Source organism: Dermacentor albipictus, chromosome 9 (genome assembly GCF_038994185.2).
Source record: "Dermacentor albipictus isolate Rhodes 1998 colony chromosome 9, USDA_Dalb.pri_finalv2, whole genome shotgun sequence".
NCBI lineage: Eukaryota > Metazoa > Arthropoda > Arachnida > Ixodida > Ixodidae > Dermacentor > Dermacentor albipictus.
Genome location: NC_091829.1, coordinates 18968572 through 18991938, shown reverse-complemented (window position 1 = coordinate 18991938; position 23367 = coordinate 18968572). Strand labels below are relative to the sequence as shown.

Here is a 23367-nt window from a genome sequence, read left to right as displayed (position 1 = left end):
AGCGAACCGTGCGTACATTCTTCGTAATCACGCATACAACATACATAACAACATTGGTTTCAATAAAGAACAAGCACAGTTTAATCATTCGAACCACATAATTGATGGTAAGGCGCTCTTGATAACAATGTGAAACACGTAGCGTTCACCGCATACGCTTGCCGGTAAAAACTCCTGTAGTCTTTTGCGGAAGCCGCCGCGGCGACGGCAGCTTGCAGTGTGGGGTGTGACGTTCCTAGCCTTTCGTTTATAAAAGGACCAGCCTATCAACTGATTTAGTATTGTTTCAGCACCGCTACGGGCGGCGGCGTGCTTTCAAACTTACCATTTCTCCCATTACTCTAAAGCAATAAAGCATTACACACACACACCCTCCCCCTCCTCAGCAGTTGTAGTAGCGGTTTTCAACAGCTTCGGTGGTCATCCGTTGTCGCAGGGCCAGGATGACCAGTCAATTTTTTGTAACATTGTTTGCCATGATGTCGAATACAGTCGCAGCACACGCTGTGCGACTGATGCAACGGACAAAGCAGCCACGCATCGAGGACAGTGTGTTTAGAAAAAGTTTATTTCGACAAGAGACGATACGAACACTGAGTCATAATCACGGCACAGTTCCACGCGGACGATAACATGTAAGACACGAAACACAGCGCGTTGTCAACGCGAGTAGTGTCCGAGTCCTCACGCACCAACATATAAACACGTATACCCACGGAAAGGCACAGTTACACATAAACTAAATGCCACATGTACAAAATGATTTTCAATATATACAGTGTGCACAATGGTTATATACAATGATGATGTGATAGAACTCTTTACACAATTTTGAAGTGATGTGCACGAGATGTGTATATACAAAAATGATCATGTATACGAGAGGACACACACACAGAAATCACGGGCACCTGCATTCTATGTGCATTAAATGAATAATTCTGATGGTCTGGCTACAAGAACCAGGCTGGACGAAAATTCAGCCATACGCGTCCATTAGCCACCGACAGGAAACGACATGACCACTGTCGAAGGAACTCTTCTTCTCCAAGGAAGAACAACTCCTCCGACAGAAACGACAGTAGCTCAGAGTAGAGCCTCCCCATAAGTGGAAACAGAGCGCGGTGACGACGTCCCATGGCAACTGCCTCGCACCGGTTACGCCATAGACAGAAGGCCCCCGCAGCAATTAAAAGTCGCGCGAAGCGGCCACGTGAGCAGCGACCAGATGTAATAAAGCGGTTAACTCCAAGGCCACGAAATCCAGTATGCACGGCCCTCCAAAATATCCTGGCAACGACGCATTGCAGCAGTACACGTTTGTTGGATTCTTGAAGGGGGCAATTGGGACACTGCGAAGATGGGACAACGCCCCACCGCTCAAGCCTGTCCCGAGTTGGAAGCACTTGCCACCCTAGACGCCACATGAAGTCGCGTAGGTGGCCAGGCAAAAATGACGCCGTTATCGCATCCCACGACACATTATTGGAACGTGCGAGGCGCGCTGGGGGAACTAGAGGAAGCAGTAAGGCTGACATAGTATCTACTACACGGTTTTGGAGAACGTCTACATCAGGACATACCTGTTGTATGTGTCGATAAAATGCCACGGTCGTACAGTAAAATGTAGGCGCGTTTAACACTTGTGGGCCGCGATTTAAGTGTACGCCCGGTAACATGTAGCGAATTTTCGTGCCAAGGAAATAGCAAGCGAGTTCACGCGCTGGACACTGATCATGCTGTAACAGACGGAGCAGAAATCGCAGAGCAAGCAGCCGGCAGCGGACAGACACGGATGGGAAGGCGAACCCACCGCGAGAGCGTGGTTGCCCAAGCGCCGCGCGACAGACTAGTTCTGTACGGCCCGACCAAAAGAAGGCACCAAGAAGGGACTGCAAGGACCTAGTAACCCGTAATGGTGGCTGAACGACGTGACAAACGTACCACACTCGGCCGCAAAATACAGACTGCGCTAAGTACTTTCTTTCTGATAGGGGTAAATCATAACCTTGAACATCTTCAATATTTCGCCTTACATCTTCAAGAATTGAGAGCCACACAGAGTCTGATATGCCATTAGAGGTGTAGTCAAGGCCTAAAATGCGAAGAGAATTGCTCTTTTGAAGACGGAAAAGGGGACTTAGGCGTGTCTGTGGTGAACCAATGAAGAAATAACGACATTTTGAAAAATTTAGCGCAGCACCTGAAATATTTCCGTACTCAGTGAAAATTCGAAGGCTACGGGTTAAGCTATCTTCATTCCTGAGATATAATGTGATGTCATCGGCGAAGGCTGTCACCTTTACAACACCGCTACCAGGCAGTGGGAGACCACATACGTAAGGGTCTCTCACTATTGAGCGCAGAAATGGTTCAAGACTGAGCACAAAAAGTACTGGGGATAGAGGGCACCCTTGTCGAACGCCACGAGTAACGGGAAACGGTGCACTTTCTCGACCATCAAGGAAGAATGTACTTCGGATATTTGAATAGGTATTCTTAATAAGTTGAACAAAATTTGACGAGAAGCCGAACGAGGTCAGTACATTAAAAATGTAGTTATGTTCAAGGCGATCGAATGCCTTTTCTTGATCCAGTGAAACTAAGAGACCACGTGCCGACCTGGTCAGCGTGTATGTCATTATGTCACGAGTAACGAACGAAAGACTATGTATCTCTCTGCCAGGGACTGAGCATGCCTGATGGTGTCCTATTAGGGAAGGCATCAGGCTTCTCAAGCGCCGGGTGAGAACAGCTGTGAAGGTTTTGTAGTCAACGTTGAGAAACGTGATTGGCCTCCATTCCTCTGGACGAACTGATGACGGATCGTGCTTAGGTATCAGCACAATACGACCGTCCCGAAAACTGAACGGGAAATCAAAGTTCTCAAAGCATTGGCTGATAACTGATACGAAAGTGGCACCAATATCTTCCCAGAACGTTAGATAAAACTCCACGGGTAACCCGTCCGGCCCTGGGGCCGAGCCACGCTTCATTGAAGATAATGCTGCCTTCACTTCCTCGGCTGATGGTCGTGCACAAAGACGGTTAGCTACCTCAGGTGGAACCTGAGGCAGCCCACTAAGCAAAGTATGAAGTCCTTGAGAGCCAGAATCTGTTTGCATGGTCGTACGCGCCATGTTTTCAAAATGCGTTACAAAGAGCGAATAATCACGTGTGGGAGGTGGTGTAACAGGAAGTGCTCTTGGGGCCGCAGAACCGAATGCATTCGGCTGTCTAAAAAGCGAGTTTCTTGAAAAGCGCAGAACTTCGGGGTGTGCACACGGATTACGTCTGCATCGCCAAGCAGCAGCTGACAAAGACGACGCCGCGATGAGGCGTTGGAAACGCCTCCGTAGCTCACGCTGCCAGGACCGCATCAACGGAGTCAGTTGATTGACCCGAAGGGCGATGCGGAGCTTCGTGGCAGTATCCGCCAGTTCCTCTGACATACGTCGTCTGAGTGCACGTCCTTCAACTGAACAGTGTAGACGCCACTGCACCTTAAGCGCATCCCATGACTCTCGGTTAGATCTAGAAACAGAGGCGCCCAAAACTCGTGACAAACAAGAGCGCGAGCGTGCGTCATGTAGAACGCGCATGTCCAGACGCCAGGGTTTTACTGATGAGGAAGCAGGGAAGCGAATTTCAAGTATTACTGGTTTGTGATCGTAAATATAAACAGGGGATGAAGGTAACGTTATCACATCAGACTGGGTGACATACTGAGCTAAACTGCTTGGCACATAGGCACGGTCTAACCTGCTTGACGACGACCGCGTCGCCAGGTCCAGGCAAAGAAAGAACCATGAAAAAGTTGATATGTATCTAGGAACGAAAAATGCTGGACGAGGCGACGCAACTCCCGTGCGTTCCAATCAGGGCGACCCCAGCCCGGGCCCTGCACATCTGCTCGCGTGTCTAAGACGCAGTTAAAATCCCCAACGAGCACCACGTGACGACCGTCAAGGAAATACACGTCCAGGTCACGGAAAAAATCATTGGACTTAATGGCCTGCGCGGGTCCATATATGCACAAAACCCGTAACCTAAATGAAGATAGTACACAATCAAATGCCAATATTCGCCCAGTCCCATCATAAAAGACATGATGATCTCGCAAGAAAGCTCTGTTGAAAATAATAATACCAACTCCGCTAGATCGTGATGTAGCGAAGGAGAAGAAACAGTCTAGGTTAAAAGTGCGTTTGAAAGTGAGGACATGTCCAATGGTGAAAAAATTTGTTTCTTGTAAACACAGTATGTCACACTGTTTTGCGCGGGCCACGCTAATAATTTCGGCTTGTTTTACAGGACTTCGGAACCCTTGTGCATTTAATGAAATAATTTTCAGGGTGTCAGCCATAATTAATTAAATGTATCACCAAACAGACCTGGTCGTGTTGTTCAAGTCGGCGCCCCGGGAACGAGTCCAGGGGTTAAGCTGTCCACGCGTCACTTCTTCGACCCTCTCGAAGAAGGCCGAGGTTTTTTGGGCCGCTGTAACTCGGCACGGCGATCGGGGCCGCCATCCGAGCCAGAGGCTGACGCATGAGCGCGCTTTACGTCTCGTGGGGCCGCCATTTCTATGTCGAGTTCATCCAGGCTCGGCGAGAGTCCAACGCTGCTATCAACTCCGAGGCTGAAGCTGTTTTCTGATGAGGATGATGTCGGTAGCGGTAGGACGGCGGGATTGGTTTCATCGTCACCGACAACCTCGGCAGCCGGGGGCCCACCCAGATGCAATGGCTGCGCCGCTGTAGGAGATGCAACTGAGATTGATGAAGCTGCAGCAGACTTCGTGGGTACATCGACTGCGGCGATCGCAGGGTCAGACGCTATATCCGCGTTCAAAACTTTGCTGGGATCAGGAGGAGTGATGGTAACAGCCGAAGTGGAGGCGCTTTCGGCTACAGCACGCGTGTCCCCTGCTTGAAAGGCCAGCGAACATGGCGTGTTGCGATCCGCCACGTCACGGTCTTCTTTTTCAGTAGAGGAGGCCGGCGAACATGGCGCGCTGTGACTTCTCGCGCTGCATGCCTCTTCTTTTTCATTTCTTGACGCTAGTTCATGCGGTGTCAGTGCAATTTCTTTGGTTGTGGCGTCACGCGCAGTCGCAATCGCAGTTGACGCCGGCGGTAAGGGGGGAAAGGCTCCAGTAGCAGCGTCTGAGTATGAACGCCGCACAGGGCACGCGACCGTAGGGTGACTATCCCCGCAACGCCGACAAGGACGATCACACCCGTCGCTTTCGTGGCCATGGACGCCACAACGGCCACAGAACGCTGCGGTGCACTGTGCACGGTAGTGGTCGCTGGAACCGCACCGACGACACACGCGTTGCAAGCCGCGGTAGTCAAACGTCACACGGTGACCAGAGACTCGCAGATAATTGGGGACAGGTGTTGTGGTGCTCATTTCCATACGCACGAAGCGTGTGCCCGTGAGCACGCCACGTCGTCCGCTCATGAGACCAGCGCTGACAGACAGAACCTTGCCGTATGGTGATAGTGCCTGGACGAGGACTTCGTTCGGAACGAAGGACGGCAAAAAGAGGCAGGTTACGCTGGTTACCTGCGGGCGAACGGGAACGACGGGACAACGCTCGCCACCGATGATGAGGCAGCCAGCATCGACGATCAGAGTCATGGAAGCCATGCTCTTGACGGTGACTTGGAAGTTGAGGCCTCCCATGTGCTGAACGCAGTAGACCTCAGAGAGGCCAACTATTGAGGCCGTCGCGTCGACGACGGTCTCGGGACCATTCCCCGTAGGGACAACAACATCGAAGACGTGGGCCTTCGAGGGAGTCCATGACGCTGTAGGCGCCATGGCGTGAGAGGTGGACGTCCCCGACGTGGCACACGCAGGGGCGTCGGTAGAACCGCTTGTTCCGCGCCAATGGAGCCAATGTTTATAGGACAGACACTTTGTTGCACATATTGGTCAGAGCGCGAACGCGTCAGCAAAAGTGCAGCATACAGCCTCATTCTGGTAGACCCTCCGCCTAGCGCAAGTGGGTTAATGGAATGATTGAATTTGTTGAACTAAAATGCGTCATAAAATTTGTAAAGCACGACTTACACACAACCTGCAGACATGATAGCATCGGATTGCAATTCGAATATACGCGAAAACATCATCCTCTTACGCGGAAACTCAAACACAAAGCCCTTTATCAGCTGCTGTGGTGGTGGTACTGTTTCTTTGGTGAGCACAGACCGAAAAATCCCGACCAACTATTCTCTGTTCCGCACATAGCAGTCAACGAACGCTCTGGAAGCTATGCAAGAAGTTCGGTCAAGTTATCACTCATGTTCCGTCCATGCTTCACTGCTCGCCAACAGCGTTCGCTTGTGCGAACTTGCAGGTGAGGCTCGAGTCCTCGCAACGGGTTACATATAAAAAGCCCGAAAAGAGTGACAAAAATAAAAATGATCTGAAACAGCTCATTAGGAGCCGTATACTACAGTGTGTTTGTTGCTAAGGATTAAAACTTGTTTCATTCAATACTGAGCCTATATAAACAACACTTGCGCTCAATTGTGGTCAAAAGCATGGATGAAACTATGGCACAACAAGGCAAAGCTCAGAAAGGAACAACGAACCGCCGTGGTTGCTCAGTGGCTATGGTGTTGGGCTGCTAAGCAAGAGGTCGCGGGATCGAATCATGGCCACGGCGGCCGCATTTCGCTGGAGGCGAAATGCGAAAACGCCCGTGTGCTTAGATTTAGGTGCAGGTTAAAGAACCCCAGGTGGTCGTAATTTCCGCAGTCATCCTCGTATATGGCGTGCCTCATAATCAGGAAGTGGTTTTGGCACGTAAAACCCCATAATTTTTAAGTACAAAATTCTAAGCCTCAATAAAAAACATATTAGTAACAACGAACGAACATCTACTCAGCCCCGGTTAACTTTTATTTCAAACCATCGTTGTTGCTCAGGTTCGCATAAAGATATTGTCATTGAAAATATCTGAGGGGGTGCAACAAGCTTGGAACTCCCAAAAATCAAATAGCATTTCCTGTTTCACAAGAATATTTTAGTATATGTTTGTTATATGGAAAGAAAGATCTTTGTTACATGGAAAGAGAAAGAAAAAAATGGAGGACGCCTAAAGGGACGCTGAAACACTTTTAGAAAAAAAAAATGAGTTCCCTGCAGCATTTTGCAGTTTATAGTTCATTGAACACGAATATCAAGTTTTAAAGGGCGGAAACAAATGCAAGCGGCTGTTTGTTGCAAGAAAATGCGCACCAGCACCTCAGGGCATCGCGCGAACGCCGCTGTTGCCGGTGATTAGTCGGGACTGCTGTGACGTCATTCACGGGGATAACCGGTCGGCGCCGCCGTTTCAGCGTAGCACACTGTTCTGGTCTGGCATGGTCTGGCTTCACAGATGAGTTGTGAGCATTATGGAAGGTTCTCACTCTCTCGGGCAGCTTCTATTTTCGCCTTGCATGTTCGAACCGACATCTGATACAGAAAACGAAGGCGGCAACGACGATGTTGAGTGTGGGAACAGCGAGAACGATGTGTGCACCTTCTCGCGCATTGCAAATATTAGCTGGTGTGTATGTTTTTTCATGTAGCTGCACGTTGCAATGACAGCAGAAAAAACGCGCTAAAGTATCACTGGGAACTTGCTGCTGTAAGAATGCCGAAGCAATAACTTCTCATTAGATTGTAAACACGGGTGCAATTCCACGATGTCAAGCACCTTGCCGCTGCTTCTCTAAAGTTCGGTTGTTTTTTCCGTGTTGATACACCATCGCGAACATAAGTGCCGCGTTTCAAAGCCCGCACATACAGTGCTGCCAGGCGCAGTCATCGAAGTTGCTTATCATACAAATCCAGATCGACATAGCCAAGCGGATTATATATGCGATATTCAGAATATGGTTCGACGACTTTGCGATTGGGGCTCGATCAAGAATCGGCATGCGTGCTGCATGCTAGTGTTGACAAACAGATATTAGGCAGCTTTAGCACCACCGTGTGGTAAACACGGTAACTTTACGGTAACTGCAATCGTACTTCGAATGTCGCTAGGCAAGCCTAGCAACGCTAACAACAACGCGTTTCCGTATTGGTCGTAAAGCTATCCGGCTACGCTGAAACTGTGTTACCAGATGTTCATGGCTGCAAATGCTCGCATTTCTCGAGTGCATCAATGTGGGCATCTGAACACCGGAATTGGAATACCGATTTCCCTCATCGTTGTCAAGCTCCGATGATAATCACTGTCGCGTAAATGGTCCGAGCACAGAACAGTTGATTTCGTCGGCACGAAATTCTCTCTCCTCACCGCACGGACCCACTGCGCTGCAAGCTTCTTGTCCTTCGGGAACATGTGAAACACCACATCGTCTCGCCCGCCTGTGTTCCCACAGCCGAATGCTAGCAGCACAGAACGAGGGCATGTTGGGCGCCCTTGGCTCTAGGCACTCACGCAGCACAGAAAGGAAGCACAGTTAACGAAAATCGCAAAAGAAAGCAAACGTCAGCGGCGGCAGATCTCTCGTAGCGTCTTTTAGTAAAGCGCAGGACGGAAGGAAACACGCCAGCACATGCCAGCACGCCGGTCCGCCGGCACTATCCCCGGGAATGACGTCACTCTCGCCGGTTCTCTCCTCCGACTGCCTCCTCACCCGGCACTCCGGGAAGCGACGGGGGCGTGTCCGCGGGGGGGACTTAGAAAGCAATTTCCGCCCTTATATTAACAAAACGAAGAAAAACATTTCAGAACGGTAAATTAATAGGTCTCTTCTACACAACCCCAGCAATTCATGGAATTTTAAAACCGTTTCATCTTCCTTTTAAGCTTCGCCTTCAAGAGTGGAACGCGATAGCGTTATCGCACCCCGTTCGCACCGCCCACTCATTCGCTCGGCATGCTCTTGAGTCACGCAAAGACATAGTTTTCATATACAACACTTCTAAGTTCACAGCACAACTCTTTTCTAATTTGTTCTTCCAGGAGCACCATGCAGACGCATGACTCCTCGCCAGTAGCACGGCACACAACGCAGGGGACGCTTTCCCACCAGACGCGCTACGGCGCACAGATCACGTCAGAGCTGTCCCGCATCGGACGCTGCACCTAGGAATCGCGCTGTGAGCGGTAAGAGGAGCCGCGTGGCCTAAACACAAGGGTTCGAGTGACGCACGCTGGAAGTTGGAAGGGGGGAGAGCGAGAAAACTTATTAAACGCAAGGGTATTGGGGCGTCCTCGCACTGTTCTCCGCACGCCCCCAATGCGCTCAAACGAGACGAAAGGGAGAAGCGGGCGAGTGGCGCGCCACCTGTCAGGGCAGCGCCATACATTGCGAGGAGGGAGAAATGTAGCGGAAACGTACTTGGCTACTCGTTTAACGGCCACTTCTGTAATTCACATGCTCATAATTACCGATATACACCGCAGTATGACTTTCTACGGCACGTTTCTAAGGCAACACCGCATTCACTAGAGGCGCTTTTGTCCCGCTTTGAACCGCTTTGAGTGATAGCGTCTCCGTCTCACACTCCGCAGGCCCTGGTTCGATTTCCACCCAGCCCATCTTGCAAACTATTCTTATTTCTGAATTGCCTTGCGGGATCTTTCGCTCACGGCCAACGCCACCGACGACACCGGCTTTTCTGCGACACGAGCTCCTTAACGCTGTCGAGTTAAAAAGTCATAAGGGAAATGCAGGGAGGTTAACGAAGCTGAATCTGGTAGGTTACCCTGCACTGTGGAAGGCGGAAATGGAATTGAAAGAAGCGAAGGAAGAGATAAGTCCTACAGTTTGCGCTGTTACAAGCTTTCATCGCTGAGTCAGTCACAGGTGGTCATACAGGCTGGTGTGTTTCAAGAAGCGCACCAGTGCCTTTGTAGCCTTGCACATAGCAGACGCACGGGGCCACGGGCCCAAGCAAGATGTTCTCCGCGAAAGGCCTGTTATATAAGTTCCCTAGAAAGGGAACTTAGACACATGGCATTTAATGCTTCGCACGTGTTCTACACCACCACGCCATTTTAGAGCGCAGCTCTTAATGGCCAGTTTCTGCGGCGAGCGGCGGCGGCGGCGGCGTAATCGAGCGAACGCGCACAACAGCGAAAGATGAAAGAGAGTGAACGCGGAGCAGCAGACGAAAGAAGCGAGCTGCGAACGGCAGAGGCCAATGAGAGCGGGCCCCTTCAGTGACGTGCGTGCGGGCGAAGTGGTTTCATGCGGACCCGCCCGACCGCGCTAGTGCATGGGAGAAGGGCGCCGCGGTAGCTCAATTGGTAGAGCACCGCACGCGTAATGCGAACAGGTAGGGTCGTTCCCCACATGCGGCAAGTTGTTTTTTCATCCCTTCCATTAATTTATCATTTCCTTAATTCAACTAGTAAGTACAAGTAATGCCCCCTGTGTTGTCCTTGGTGTCTCTGTTTGTTGGCTTATCATGCTACGAACTGTGTATATATATATATATATATATATATATATATATATATATATATATATATATATATATATATATATGTGTGTGTGTGTGTGTGTGTGTGTGTGTGTGTGTGTGTGTGTGTGTGTGTGTGTGTGACGCGAAATTCAACATATCAAATCTTTTGCCCTTCAGTTTGTCTTCTAGTATTGAACCCCTTTCACCTAAGTAATGAAATTGGACATTTCAAACAATAATTTACCGCTTTAAGCTGGATAAATGTTTCTATTTTCTGCATCTGAAGTTTGTGTCAAATAGAGCTGCACTCTCATGACTAAGATGTGCTGTTCTACTATGCCGACCTCGATGCAACCGTCGCCGGGGTGGGAAAAAAAAGAGAGGTATTTGTAATATTTCTTCTTTACGCTTGATAAATGTGCAAGTTGAGAGAAAGGCTATTATCGAGTAGACGCGTGACTTGTGAAAACCTGGGGGCCGTAAGACCCGATTCGCTGATGCGAACGGGAACAATGTCATCATGCGCTGTAGTCTCTCGGCTGTATTTTTTCTTTAACTGTTTTGCGAGCGGCCATGAAGAACTACGTCGTTGTCGAGTTTAGAGGCAATGACGGGATTTCTGAACCGGTGTTCAAGAGTTCATCCTCGCATTGTAGAAGCTGCGAAGTGATAAAGGACGAGTTAATTCGATAGATAGTGCGTTGGCGCCACTTGGAAAAGGCCTGGTTCAGCAATCACTTGTGGAGAGCAGAGTGGTCAAGATGCGGGACACAAAATCCACGGCGTTGCGAAATGGGCTCGCTGCTCTTCGAACATGGAGATAAATGCTGCAACTGTGGGACACTCTGGGAGCGGACGGTGTCTCTCAAAGAGCAAGATGCACGCGAGTTATGCAACGAATGCGGGTGTACGTTTACGGTGGCGCCCCACACTGTTCACGTGCCAACACTGTGCGCCGTTCGGGTGGTGCAGATGTAACTTCTTGGAGACAGTGAAGCAACTGCACGAAGATTTCGAGATTATGGACTTCGCAAGAGCAGTCTTTTAAGAAGGTGCGAGGACTAAAGTTTCCTATTGAGGTAGTACTATTTCGATCAATGGCGATAACGATTATAGGGGCCTGTCAAACGCCGAACGCAAGTAGAGACTGGCTCCTGTAGTTCGTCGTAGAGTTTTTCTGAAGGGAAACTTCGTTATAACAAAGCTGAAGGGGAGCCAGATATACTTTCTTATATCCATTATTGCATGTGCTGCATACGAGTATCTATGGGGATTTCAAGGGGAATTTGACTTCGTTATATCCGTTACTTCATGATATCCTTTCCTAATAACGAGGTTTGACTGTATATAAATATGTATGTGCATGTTTGAAGTGTTGTATGTACATTCAGAGGAGAGGGATATATGGAGAAGGAAATGCAGGGAGCTTAACCATGGTCGCGCAAGATTACTGGCTACTGTGTGCTCAATAGGAAGATGAAATCAACATAAGAAAGAAGAAACTCAGTGTACGCACTCTATAACAGATGAATGTTCACGAACTTGCAGACGCAAGTGCTCTTTCGTATAGGGTGTAGGAAGCTTATAATAAATTATAGCACTTGTGTGGTTATCATGTCGACCCGTATCTCGGTGCATGTTTGTGTCAAGGGGCCGCCTTGGTTTATGCGCGCACTTCACTCATTTCAGACCGCGCTGGAATTTTCGCACCAATCAAGACAGAATTGAAACGCTTTAGCTACGCCGCAATGTTGACTGCCAATACCTTCGTGTCTCTGATCTCGTTATCCTCCTCCCCAAATAATCTCTGCCCACAGCTGCTTTTCGGTAAACTCCCTTTTTCCATGATCCGTGATACTAAAACATAAGCGATCATTGCTACAAACGTTAATCTACACATTTATCTTGCTTATGCTTTCTAAATAGTTGTCCAGTCGAATAGTATATCTATTTGTACTTTCTTGATGTTGGTAAAGATGCATTAAAAACGATTTTATTGATACACTTAGAAGCAACACAAAATCATTTTATAGTTATAGTGATTTCCTACAATTAAAATTTTATAATGTCTAATTTCACTTCACCCTTCTATTAATTTATCGGAAAACGTTCAGTTGTCTGTTCGACTATATTTCTGAGTTTTAGAGTATCTTATGTGCATTAATAAATTTTGCTACTTCGAGTACATAGCTGTGAAATGTTACCTTGTGGTGTGCATATAATATAATCATTTGCTAATGCGCCATACAACCTTACATAGCTAATTTCATTTCCTTTATTCAGCGGATGAACACTGATAATTACTGGCAAAAATAGAGCATAAACTACCTGTTTTCTTCACCATTGCATGTAAAACTCGGTGCCGCAAGATTATTTTTACGTCACAGATTCCCATTTATTTTCTCATAAATGCGAACCCGTTCCCGCAACTTGATTCATCTGAAATCTAATGCTATCTTTCTTTACCGGCAAGGTGTTCACAATGTCTGCCCAGGGCAGACAACATCCACACCTATGGCGCCATCAATCGCATCATATCTCTATCATCGCTGACGGGAGCCGTAATCCTAGGAAATTAGGTAACTCTCCTAAGTAACAAACGTTTCGCGAATATGGGCCCAAAGTCAGCGCAACAGCGCAGCTTACGACGGCAGTGACTCAGTAATTAACAACAGTGGCGATCGGGCAGCTGTGTTCATTCGCAAACGTCGACTCCGCGCAACCGAGCTCCGCGAGACAGTCACTGCCGCTCCGCTTACTGGCCTCGCGCGCCGCGAACCGCACTTTCATCACGTGCCGCTCTCCTCTTCCAAACCAGCATCATCGTCTTCGGCGTCGCGGGCGCTCGAGCCGGTTCTGGCGACGACCGCCAGGCGTCGCACCCTTGCCGAAGCCGGCGCGGCCAATGGGAGCGCGCCGGAGCCGTCGAGCGGTCAGCGCCGGCGTCGTCTGCAGCGTCACTCCGTGTCCGGCGATGTTGGCATCAGCTGAGCCCCGGAGTACCGAACGGGCGTTCGAATCGCGCGCTCGCGACCCGGAGTCCGCGCCCCAGTGACACACTCATTGGCGCTGCCGCCGACGTCGTCTGCTGTGCCGTGCGTCAAACGTGTTTGCCCTTCTGACCCGAGAACAGACGATAGAGACCGTCGTAGTCGTTTGCCGCGCCGTGCCACGCGCTTCTGCTGGTCTGTGAGTTTCTGTTCGAAGCGGGAGCAGACGGCGGCCTGAACTGTCGTGGTCGTCTGGCCACGGAGCACCACCTGTTCCGTTTGGGCCGTCGCTGTCGTCTGCTGCGCCGTGACACGTGTTGCTTGCTGTGTGAGTTCCTCATTTGAAGCGAAACAGTCGAAAACCTGAACCGTCGTTCCTCATCTACAACGGAGCTCTTCATGCGCATCTGCTCCGCCCGCATCCCTCGCTCCGCAACAGACGACGACGCCCAGAAGCGTGCGCGCCACGTGCTTCTTGGAAAGTCGTGCTCGCTGATGAAAACGAACCTATCAACTGCCGAGTAACGACGTCGCGGCGGAACAAGCCACGAGGTCCTTTCATAATCGAGTCGCACTCTTTCGATAAATCACTTGTCAAGTGCTTCTATCTTCCCGCCTGTGAGACCGCTTCCCTGTGTTTGTCCGCCTTCTTCGGTCGACTGTGCTTGTCCGCGTGATTGAGCGGCCTCCACCGATCGAGTTCTTTCGCGATCTTCGGAAGTGTGTTGTTTCTACGTCCAAGACTCGGGCGGAATTAAGTGCGAACACGTGTTCCGGAGACGTGCTTGCGGATCGACAAAGACAATCCTTGGCCTGCCGTTAAAGACTGGGTGAGTCTACAGTCCGTATTCAATGCGTTCGAATGGAATAAGCTGATCAGCGCGCTGGTTGCCGCATAAAACTCTGCTCGCGCTTTTTTTTTTTTTCTTGTTGAGGCGAGAGTGCAAATGTGAACTTGCCCAAACGAATGTTTTGTCTCCCAAAGAAACTACGCTGTGGATTTAACGTTGTCTTCTTGGGTTAGTGTATTACTAATGCAGGACGTTGCTACAAGAAATGGTTAGGTTTAGTTCAACGAACACGCGCCGCGTTTACATCTGCTTCGATGCCGGGCGAGAATTAGCGTACTCCAGCACCTCGCTCTCTGCAACGAATAAATTCCGGCTACAACTTAAAATGGGGTTAAGCATCGGGTAAGAAAACCGACGGAAGAAACGTCCTCATTTGCATATACGCGTTCTGCTTCCTATGCACGCCGCGTTGTGATTTGAATTAACGAATTCAGACTCGTCCCGCCTGCAGCGTCCCTGACACCCCGCGCTACATTGCGCTGTCCCACGCGGATTCATTGCCGTTTCTTCGTTAGATAAATTGGATAATATCTAGCCGTACAACTGGCTACCTCCCTCTCAAGCCGTAATGGGGCATTGTTCTTAAACGGTCACTTCTTTTATTGCGCCAAGAAAGCACACTTGAAGAGCTGGTTGACCTAGTTGCCGCGGTAATTAAGGTGAAGGCTTAGTGCGCTTGGTACAAAATTATGGTCTTTTCCCTTTTTATTCTTTGTGTAATCAACCCCATTGCGAATAATCAGCCTATATAGATTTTTTTTTTTTTGCTTCGAAAGATAGCTCTCTCCTAAAATGCTCGGAAGCACGCAAAGCAAGAAAAGGCGATTACTTTAAACAATTTAGCATTTTTGATAACGCGTTCGTGATGTGTGCCACGGGGGGACTCGCTGAAGTGCCGTCTCGGCAATACATTACAATGCGGTTAATATCCCGCCAACGCCTTTGCATGGGTATAGCTTTCTTCGTGATGCCTTTGAGACAAGCGGTGCATATATTTCCCTTCTTTCTCAGCTCCATTGCAGCGTTAAATGTTAGTGCCATCGTATAGAAAAGGTGGCGAGTAACAAGTCTGCCTCTCCAGAATGATGAATGGGAATCCCCGCTGGACCGTGCCGACGTGGCGAAACGCGGAGGTGATCACCTAACGTGCACTGTCATCGGTGTGTGACAGCGCGTTATCGGCCGGCGTACAAAAAAAAAAAAGGAAAAGGAATAGTTGTTGATTCCGGACGCTGTGGGGATCGGTTTAAGCGAATCATTCGTTTGCCTTTGCGAAGAACGCTTTTCTTTTTTCTTAGCACCCATTCCCAGGCTTCACATCACATGGCCAAGCTCAACACAGTTTCCCCAGGAAACGCCTCGCTAAGCGTGCATAACCGCGTCGCTCGAACATTTTAACGCCACCTGCGTGTTCACGAAATTTGTATCAGCTGGCAGGACGCTAGTTTTGGAGCACCTTAAGTTGTCGTGCTGAAAACTGAAACTGAAATGAGTCGCAAAACGCAACCATTGCAAGAAGATGAGTTCACCCGAGTCCTATTAGCGAACTCATTGGTCCGCTTATTCGTTTGTACTGCATCTGGCCGACACAATGATCACTGCGAATACTCGCAATTATCAAGTGTGCCCGCGGCGAAAACGCGGTGGCTTACGAACCGTTCCAAAAGACGAATAGACTATGTATGCCGGTCTCTAGTTTCGTGGTGCATGAGTATTCGGTATCGGCACCCGGAGACGTTCAGCGTTACCGCATTGGAAATGTGGTGGAAGCTGTTGTGGGTGTGGTTACGCCAGAATGGTTCGAATCAGTGTGATGATTACTCAGTTGGTTCAAGTAGCCAAACAAATGTCGACATTAGATCGGAGTTTTAGCCCGGGCGATCCTGTCTAAATGCAAGGGAGACATCGTTTTTTATTCTGAGCAACCACTTCGCCGACTTTGATGAGGAAGTTGCATTTAAAAGAGCAAATAACGAATCTAGTGAATTTAAAAGGATTTTTCGTTGTATGCTGTCGCTCCTTTTTTTATTTTTCATTTGTTCTTTTAACAAAAGTGGGTAATCGCAAAATTAATTAAAAAAAAGTAATCTGAAATATCAAGTGGACACTCGGCAATGAAAAATGATACCCATTTTGTAATTTACACCTAATAGTAGATCTAAAGCTGACGAAACTGGTGCATCGCATACACCGTGCTGAAATACGCCACTAATTTGCGAGTAAGACTTACGCGGGACCCTTGTAAACGTTGAAACATCTACACGTAAAGTGTCAATTCACATATCAAATTAGTCTGCCTTAGATGTTCTAACGGATGTAGTATACATAAGCATGATATCTGCATTTGGTGGAGAGGCACGGATTTGGAAACTTTTGCGTTCTATTCCCCCCCCCCCCTTTTTTTAAGCTTACGGACTTTCGGCGATATTTTGTCAAAAAATTCTAGGCCCTGAATCAGGAGTCTGCTTTCTAAAGTCAGTAGCACTCATTCATCTCCCTCCCTCCCTCCCTCCCTCCCTCCCTCCCTCCCTCCCTCCCTCCCTCTCTCTCTTTCTCTATCTATCTATCTATCTATCTATCTATCTATCTATCTATCTATCTATCTATCTATCTATCTATCTCAAATGCACGAAATTATATTCAGATCGGTCCAGTCGTTGTCTCACAAAAGCATTTCGAGCTTCAAACGTATTACAGTAAGGTAATCGTAGTTTGCACCGAGCCTAGGCCTAAGGCCTAAGGTCGAGCCTAAGCTCTACCTGTTACTCGCCTCGTTATCACAGTGGCTATGACTTTGAGCTGCTGGAGGTCGAGGGTTCAATTCCGGCCGCCACGGCCGCATTCCGATGGGGGCGAAATGCAAAAAACGCTTGTGTGCTTCTGTTTAGATGCACGTTAAAGAACTGCAGCTTGTCGCGGAGTTCCGTGCTTTTGTGCTCAAAGCCACAGAATTTCATTTGTTTTATTTTTATTTTACTATTAGTTTTGATCGTGACTTCGGGAGTTCTCTGGGAACGGTCAAATAGTTTCACTAGACGTCACCTACGCCATGCTTGACGCCTGGCCATGCTTTCTTTTAAAAATAATGCTTGAAATTGAACAAAAGTAATTGCAAATGAAGCATCAAGTTTGAAACTTTGTGACTCGGGAATGAAAATTGATGTAGAAAAATTATGTAAACTGCACACATCGACGCACGTAAATCGTAGAAAATTGATGTGTAGAACAAATTGCGAAATATATACCGCTAAATTGCCAGTAGGAATTTCGCGAAACCCTCTAACCTTTGGTAGGTTTCCACATAAACTGTGAATTCATGTATCAAGTTTGTCCGTTTGGATACAGTTTTACAGAATTTCGATATCTCTTTTTGGAGCCGAGTTAGAGATTTATAAACTCCTTGCTTCAGTTGTTTCTTTTCTTCTTCTTCTTCTTCTTCTTTTTGAAGCTGACCAACGTTTTTTACAATTTCTATAAAGTAAGTGTGGCCCTGAGTTAAATTTCTGCTTGCGCAGTTAGTATAATTTAGTTTTCTCTTTTACATAGAACAGATTTGGTCAAGAAAAACCGGTTTAGCGGTTTTATAATGTATCTGGGTTTCAGCTCTTCCTTTTCTATGCGTAGACACCCTGGGTTGCCAGTCTCATACAGCAGGCAGAAATGACGTTCGATCGTTACAATTAAACTGGCATGTATTTCGCTGTATCTAAACATACACCCACGGCGATCTCTCAGTTGTATGTCTCTTTCCTACATTTGAACGTGAGATCGTAGGTTGCATTACCGCATTCCGATGAAGGGCGGAATCTAAGAACGCTCTCGTACTGTGATTTCAGCAAAACGTTAAGGAACCTCCCATGGTCGAAATGAATCGGGGAGACTACGGCGTTCTTCATAACCGTGCAGTTTCAGGGCGTTAAGGCCTGAAATTTATTTTGACAAAGTCATATTTAGTTCTAATGATAATCTGTGTGTGGACCTTTCTTGGTGCTGCTTGCGCCAGTGTTGTGGTATCTAAAAGTAACGTATATTTTTCATTAACATTTCTTTTCTTTTCTTTTTTTTTTTCGTCCACTTCGAGAGAGCGACATTTCTAGACAATCTTGAGAGGACAAAATGGCAGGCGTTGTTCTGAAAGTAATTTCCTTAAAGTAAGTTTAAATAAGTACTCATGTGATTCTTGTCAGAGAAATTATCTCGCAGGTGCTGAGAAAAGGACGTTGATGCTTGCGAATTTTGTTAAAACCAATGCCTCATTCGTACGTGTAGCTAGTTGGCAATAATTTGTGTTTACCGCATTGTTTTTCTAACCTAATAGACATTGACGACGCGTGAGTGCGCAAACTTCTTAAAAATGCCGGAAAAGGGAGAGAAAAAAAAAGAACGACACAGAAAAGTGAACAATATCGACGGAGTTCAGAGTTCTCCCCATAGATGGCGCCAGCTGCAAAGACCTCGCCGTTTAGGACCTCTAGTTCGCCACGTTGGTTGTCGTATTTCAGAGGAGTCGACGACTGTTGTCTTGCCAGAGGGAAAGTGCACAGAGAGGGGGGGAAACGTTAATGGTTGTTTCCGACTTATGCAAATATAGATGGAGGAATTAAAAAGGGCCTGCGACGCGGTACGTTATGGACGTACCCTTCACTCAACGACCCTGAAAATCGCCCGGGTCATCGCACTTCCTTTCGTCGCGCCGGTTACGACATCGAATGACCCTCTCGCACCTTTTCCGAGCGTAGCGCGCCTTCGTTGTCGCGTAATAGATCGCCTACTTGGTCACCACGGCAGCACGCTGTCGGTCATTATTTCGGTTTTTTTATATCTATATTTTATTTTATTGGACCTTTTCCCTACTTCGTTTGTAAAGACAAGTAGCTTGATCGTTTGTCGAGTAACGTACTTAGATTGACCTATTTTTGAAACCTTTATGTTTATATCGACCCCCGTTGTTCTTGGCTAGATGGCGATGTAGTTGGCGAACGTCTGCATTTACTTGTGTGGCTGTAAGATGGTTTTAGCAGCAGGTCAGCGAGCAGGCATAGAGTGGTTTGCATTTGCGAGTACTGAATAACAGACAAGATCGCTGAAATATTTACATGGGACAAGCGTTTTTGTGCCAGTCCTAGAGCAGTTGCTTTTCGTACGGGGCTACTTTTACGATTTAAACTGAGAGTGGAGGTAACTTTCTTCACAGTGGTAAACCATTCGTTCAAAAGTTTAACAAAATTTGTTGCTGGGTTAGTTGGTTCATGCTTCACAACTGAATACCGGTAAGCGCAATTCTAAGGCGGGACAGAAGATAGAGCGTTTGTCCTGTGCTTCTGTCTCTATCTCCTGTCCCGTCTTAGAATTTCGCTCACCAGTATTCATTTGTTATTGGAAAGTTCATTTTCGGATATTTCGCTGTAAGACGTTTATTATGATACGACAGAGAGTATATTGCAAAAGTTCCTTTCAAACATGCAATTTTATTGCCGTCAGCCCAGCGTCGGTTACGAAAATAGTACTACTACTACTAAATTATTATTATTATTATTATTATTATTATTATTATTATTATTATTATTATTATTATTATTATTATTATTATTAATCTGTGTCACTGCGTGGAGCAACAAGTGTTCTCAGAACTTGCTGACCTTTGTGTTTTGCTGACGTTCGTGTGCGTTGTGAACGCTATGGTTGCCACGTTACGAGGATGCTTGCCCAACTATTATATTTTACGTTCAAAGAAGGGTGATAGACTGCGGTGGCAGTTATTCAATTACGTTTGCTGCGAGACCGTATTGCGCCAAGTAGTAAAACAAGACGAGAGATTATGGCAAAAGGCCCGACAGGTCTAAAGTAGGCACGGAAACGGTCATTATGATAGTGTACGCCGACAAGGGCTCGCAAGGAGAGAAAATGGTGTCGCGCCTCCTGGGAAGCACGCGCTTGTCTGACATGGGTGCTTTCCTTTATTTCATTTTGTTAAAGAAAAGGCAGAGAACTGAGTAGATATGGGATCGCCGAAGACATCTGTTTGTTTGTTTGTTTGTTTGTTTGTTTGTTTGTTTGTTTGTTTGTTTGTTTGTTTGTTTGTTTGGCTCCTTACGTAAATAACGGCTCCCAACGAAAATTTGCATAGCAAAGTTCGTCACATTATTTCCGAGCAGCTCACTTAGTCATTACTCGTTACTATAAGGGACTTCACGTCCACGTCGCCTTAGCCAATTAGCCAATCGTTCGTGAAAGTTACGACGAAATTCTCCAACTTCGAGCTGCGAGACGACAAAACCATCGATTGGTCCCCCTTTTTTTTTCTTAGAAAGTAAATCCCGATTACCACCCCCCAATTTCAAAAAACATATATATATATATATATATATATATATATATATATATATATATATATATATATATATATATATATATATATATATAATAGCCCCCAAAAATGAAGCACTTCAAGTCCATAGACATACAGTTTGTACATTAAAAGCCACGCTGTATTGAACATACACTCTGCAACCGTTAACTCGCTGAGGTCGCTCTCCGTCGTTCTATCGCCGTGGTTGCAACAGCAGAATCGAATGACCCCCCCCCCCCCCCCCCTTATACATTCACTTTACCTAAAGCAGTTACTCTTTGTCGCATGATGAATAACCGAGCAGTCTCAGGGCGACGTCGTGCGGCACGACCCGTTCATTTCTCGGCTAGTTCGAGCGCGTTGTCGTGACGGGCCCCTTGATAGATTGTGCTGGAGCACTTTCGTCGCTTGTCGATCTATAACCTCGTTTCGTCATGCTCGACCGGTTTGTTATACTGTTTCCGAAAGATCGAACGTGCACAAACGAATGCGGCCATACAGCGTGTAGTATGGACGTCCGCGGGGTCGTGCTTGTTGTGCGAGGAGCTGCTAACTTCTTTCTGTCGCGTTTCGTGGTCGAACGATGCATGACGGTTGTACATTGCAACTGTGTCGATGCGGGTTTGAAACCTATTCGCTGACAAAGCGCGGGGACATGTTGCGCCTGTAGAAGTTTGAACTGGGCGCGTGACGACTGCTTTGAGCTGGACACTTTGTGTGTTGGTTGTTCTTTAGTGGCCTATTAGAAAGACTCTAATTATCTACTCCTTTTTCTTTATTTTTTCACTCTTCTTTCCGTCTTTACTTTCCCTTTCGCTTCCCCTAGTGCAGGGTAGAAAACCGTAGGCTTTAACTCTGGTTAACCTCTCTGCCATTCTCTCATTTGTATCTGTTCTTTACTTACTGTTGCCATGCGTAACGACATAGAAAACGTTATGAGAGACGAAATGAACAGGTGCTTTCGTTAAGCTAGCGAACTTCTATGAAGGATGCAGCACTGCGATAGTCTCTCTCTCTCTCTCTCTCTCTCTCTCTCTCTCTCTCTCTCTCTCTCTCTCTCTCTCATTTGGCAGTCAAACGCTGTAAGGCAGAACTTGTCATTCATATCGGCAAACTGTGGTTCTTCAAAGGGACGCCAAACATGATTAATACGTTGAGCTTAATTTTGTGAGTTGCGCTTCGTCAAAGGTAGCTTGAGAAGTAGATATAGACACTAAAACCAAATACGGGTGGTGACGTCACCTTGAAGTTGCCGCCCCAGATCGCGCTGACGTCATGGATTTTCAGTCTGCTCTGGACTGACTTTATCGCTTGACTTCGCAGAGAAATCGTTTTGTCAACTACTGTGTCGCCGGCTTCTTCAAGAGGAGTCTTTCAAAAAATTGGCACCCTTCGGGGCCCTATCTTGTCCCACAACAATAATCGACATTTGTCTTGCCCGTACTTCCTTTCCTTAACGCTGCGAGCCCGGTGCTATACCAGGTCACGAGTGGCATCCGCGTTGTCAGCGTAGCATAGCGTTCTCGACAGGAAAGTAGCGAGCGCCGCTTTTTCAAGAAAGTAAATGCAAGCGAGACAAATGACGAAAATTGCTGCGGGACAAATATACATCTCAAAAGGTTCAATTGTTTTTAGAGTGAAGATTAAATTGTTCCCATTGCAAACCGTGCTAGTTGGTACAGCATACTGCTCAATGCGGACATTGCATTATCTCTAGACAAATAAACTGCTTAGTTATTAAAGCAATGTATCGTTAATTACAAGTTTACTTCGGACCCAGAAGAACAACGTGGAGTACAAGGCGCAAGCCAGTATCTATCTATCGAGAATAATAAAACGATAAAACACGAGAAATCTGAAATAAACCTTCGCCCTTACCGCGGTTATAGTAGCCGCTATTTTCGCCAGCTACAAAAAAAAATAATAATCTCACTCGATCTACTTCTATTGAGCCCGACTAGAGTGCAAACAGGCATTGCTAGTGGCGGTTAAACGCCACGCAAATGTCAGCGAAAAATACAGGCAACAACAAAAGAGCCCGCAGGAAATAAGCAATTAAAGGCAACGAGCCCTGTAGGGGTTGGAGTACGGGACTTCGCGGATGAAAAACCCAAAACTTGGGAGTATTTATTCTACATGAGGTACAGGGAGGTGAGCGACAAGTAACATTCGTACAGTCATTACGGGCCGGCAGCAACTCGGACGCTGCGGCCCGCGGCAAGAACTTCGAGAGAGGTGAATCAGGGAATCAGGGCATGTCCCGGAATCTCAGGTCTCTCTGGAAGGCTTCTTATAAGCCCTTCGAGCACTGCAAGTCACGTCATGTTTGACCAATGGGAGAGTCCACTCCGATGACGCCACTTGCAGCCAATGGTAGGCGCCCGTGTCGCGTGGCACACCTGTCGGGGCTCTCTGCGGTCTTGCCACGCAGACTGGCAATCCACTTGTAGGCTGGAGAAGGAGCGGGGGGCGCTCGTGCACCTGCTTCATTGTCGGATGCCCACCTGCTAACCCCGGCGGCGCACAAACTTGTTGGCACGTAAACTTGTTGCCTCAAACTTGTTTGCTCGGCCGCTTCTCTGGAATGCGCTTTCCTGCTTTTGCATTCCTCAATTAGCTGTGCTGCAATCCGATGTGGTCTGGGGAACTCGAAGTAATCGCAGGAACCAGCTCCATATCTAACAGCTCGTCCTCGCCCCGATTGTTCTGAATGGCCGGTGAACTCAATTCGCTGGCCATGAGGAACGCT

General features: G+C 47.5%; 1 protein-coding gene across 5 annotated transcripts in view; it reads left to right on the top strand.

Annotated features, from left to right (window-relative positions):
* LOC139049761 (latrophilin Cirl-like) overlaps window positions 1–23367 on the top strand; it is a 1359947-nt gene that overhangs the window by 771653 nt on the left and 564927 nt on the right. For 2 of the 5 annotated variants that reach the window (XM_070525565.1, XM_070525563.1), the window contains exon 1: window positions 13377–14248. The exons of 1 other annotated variant lie outside the window; for it this stretch is intronic. The gene's annotated coding sequence lies outside the window, so the exon portion shown is untranslated. Of the gene's footprint in view, window positions 1–13375; window positions 14249–23367 lie in introns of those variants that run through there. 2 more of the 5 variants (XM_070525567.1, XM_070525566.1) reach the window with 2 other exon arrangements.